This window comes from Echiichthys vipera (genome assembly GCF_963691815.1).
Source record: "Echiichthys vipera genome assembly, chromosome: X".
NCBI lineage: Eukaryota > Metazoa > Chordata > Actinopteri > Perciformes > Trachinidae > Echiichthys > Echiichthys vipera.
In genome coordinates this window covers 14286354-14289412 of record NC_139825.1, presented here as the reverse complement: position 1 = coordinate 14289412, position 3059 = coordinate 14286354, and the positions used below count along the sequence as shown (strand labels likewise).

Below are 3059 nucleotides of genomic sequence, written 5' to 3'. Positions count from 1 at the left end.
ATGCAGAATTCAAATAAACTTCATGTTTTAATTTCTGCCTGATTGATGAAGTCCAACCTACCCTCACTAAGTCATGAAGAAAATATTTCAGCGTTAGAAAGTCACATTCTCTGGTCACTATACTACAAAATACTAAAATAACAGAATAATAATGACAACAGCAGCACTAGTAGTAATGTTAATTATGTTTTTGGGTTCAAGATTGGAAGCGGATATACAGCAATAAGGTGTTCTTGTAGCCATGAGGGTCCGCAAGGATCCCCTGACATATATTTAATCACCTTCAGGTTTCAACAAGCCTGAAAATGTTATAAGTAGAAGCCTGATGATTCGGGAGCTGCTGTGAATGAGCACAGTATCAGACTGTTTGAACTGATGAAAAGTGATGATTCAGAGGTCTGGAACGCGCCAACACATGCCTCATGTTTCCATCTGGGAAACCGTAGAATATCTCATTTCTTTTCTGAAGGATTAGACGCATGTTAACACTGAATGTAAATACTCAACCTGTGAGGTGTGTGACTCACATATCCAAACAGGAAGTTAGATTATATTCCACTGAATTCCCTGAGTCCCTTCACTTTCAGCACATCCAGTACATTGAGGAGTAAAGTCATTTACTTTCATGTTATCAAATTAACGCCTCAGACCTCAGCGTGGAGGTGGAGCCATGATTACTATTAAAGAATGAGTCATGATAAAATGGGGTTATCTTTGCCTCACATGTCTTCTACCCTCGTGCAATACACATTCAGTGAAAGCTGTAATATCAGAACTGAAAGCCAACTGTATCATAATATTTTCCTCTTAAAGCTTGAGGTTAAGGATCATTTACTTCAGTAGGAGACAGATCGAAAGTATGATTGGAACAGAAAAGCTAAAATGTGAAGAGGAGAAAAACCTCAGCTCCCTCTTTGGTAAGACCGATTGCAAATATTAGACACTTATATGCAGACAAAAATAAATCTAAAAGTAGAAAAGCAATAAAAAACAACAATCGGTAATGTCTGGTGACTTTCTAGATGCTGGCAGTCGTCATCTCATCGTACTTCAGCTGGAAAACTTTCTTCCCACGAGCAGAAGCTCGAAGATCAAAGGTTTTCCTGTTGAAAAGAGAAAACTCTCCTTGTCTGCCAACGTGAACAGCTGCTGCGTTCATCAGTCTCACAAATCAAACACATGAAGGAACAATCTAAAAGTCATTAGACACATACAATCCTCAGGATGTAGACCTATGGCTTACAATCAGGTTAGATGTGCTTAACAGACTCGACAAGAGGATTTAAACGATATGAAAGTAGGAAAAAAGAAGCATTTAGTTTTTTAATTTCGTCGTGAATTACTGGATAAGCCTTCCTTTTGAAAGTTGTTAAAATAAAACTTTAATGAATACATATAGATGTAAACATCCAGTGACAGAGGGTCAGAAGTAAGTATTACTTTATTTTAAGGCATAAAAAGTCATAGTCATAAAATAAAAAAGGTTTGTAACCACTTCATATAAACCCTTTATTCGCAGGTAAAACTAAGTGGAGGCCCACAAAACTGTTAAAAATGTACTTATATCCTAACTAGGGCTGTAGCGATACACTAAACTCACGATACGATACACGATATTCAGCTCACGATATGATATACATCAGGGCATTCAGCCAACAGTACGATTCGATTTGATACAATACGATACGATACACTTGCATAATTTACATAAAGGACAGTGTGATTTTGGTGACATCTTGTGAGTTTTCCATTGACTGGGATTGAATTATGAAAACGGAAAGAATCAATTACACAATATATGGCTCTGACTGGAAAGCGGAGAGAGTCACTTTTGCAAGTCCAAGTCAAGTATCAAGTCTCCCATCTCTTATGGTTTTATCTCATCTCATCTTCAACCTCTTATCCGGGGTCGGGTAGCGGGGGCAGCAGCTTTAGCAGGGGACCCCAAACTTCCCTTTCCCGGGCCACATTAACCAGCTCTAACTGGGGGATCCCGAGGCGTTCCCAGGCCAGTGTGGAGATATAATCTCTCCACCTGGTCCTGGGTCTTCCCCGAGGCCTCCTCCCAGCTGGACGTGCCTGGAACACCTCCTTAGGGAGGCGCCCAGGGGGCATCCTTACTAGACCTTATGGTTTTAATAAATAATAAAATAGAGCTGAAGTGTATATTGTATAATTAAACAAAATCCGAACAAAAGATGGCTTATAATCTTGTGTAAATAAAGAAAGTCTGCTGCTCCCTTTACCTGGAACTAATTACAGACACACCTGAAACTCCAGGTCCTGCTCTCATTGAATGATTTTAAGACATTTTATAACTTGGAGGCAGACTCATCTGGCTGTAGATATTCTGCATTATATAGTCATGATTATGCTCGATTTTGATATATTTTATTTTATTATAGTTATGTATTTTGTATTGGCTGCTCATTATGTTTGTCAGAAACGTCGTCAGTTGTGCTGCTGTCTGTCTCAGGACACTCTGAAAAAAGAGATGTTTAATGTCAGTGAGCTCTTTCTGTGAAATAAATACAGAATCCTCCAGCCTCTCAAACTCAGTGTGATGGTTAAAGCTAATAACGCAGTTAAATTAACATTACATGGTCACAATAAAGCTGTAACCTAAACTTGTCTTTAGCTGACATTAATATTTAACGTGTATTTCTCCAGGTTTAACAGCGTTAGCCAGCAGATGGTGGCAGCACCGGCAAGAAAACACTTTTCAAAAATATGTAATTTAATGAACGCCAATCTAAAAGTTAGCCTCTCACAAAGCTAACATTAGTAACAAGCTAACGTTGATAGTTCATGCAGCTGAGCCTAAAACACAGAAGTTACATTCTGTTATTCTTTAGTTTCTGCTGTGCCTGAAGTTATTAAAGCCAAACAATATGACAATATGTTAATGTAACTGCAGCAGCAGACCGGGTGAAGTTAGTTTGAAGTTGGATATTTGGATAGACTGGGACCGGAGTGGGTCTGTTGCCTGTCCAACTTAAAACTATCTTTGCCCCTGCAGCAGCAGCAGCAGCCGGTGACATGCTCTCCGTGTCATCTGC

At 39.2% G+C, this 3059-nt stretch overlaps 1 protein-coding gene across 1 annotated transcript in view; it reads right to left on the bottom strand.

Annotated features, from left to right (window-relative positions):
* cenpp (centromere protein P) overlaps positions 1-3059 on the bottom strand; it is a gene marked incomplete at its 3' end in the record, with an annotated part of 124062 nt that overhangs the window by 38438 nt on the left and 82565 nt on the right. The window lies entirely within an intron of this gene.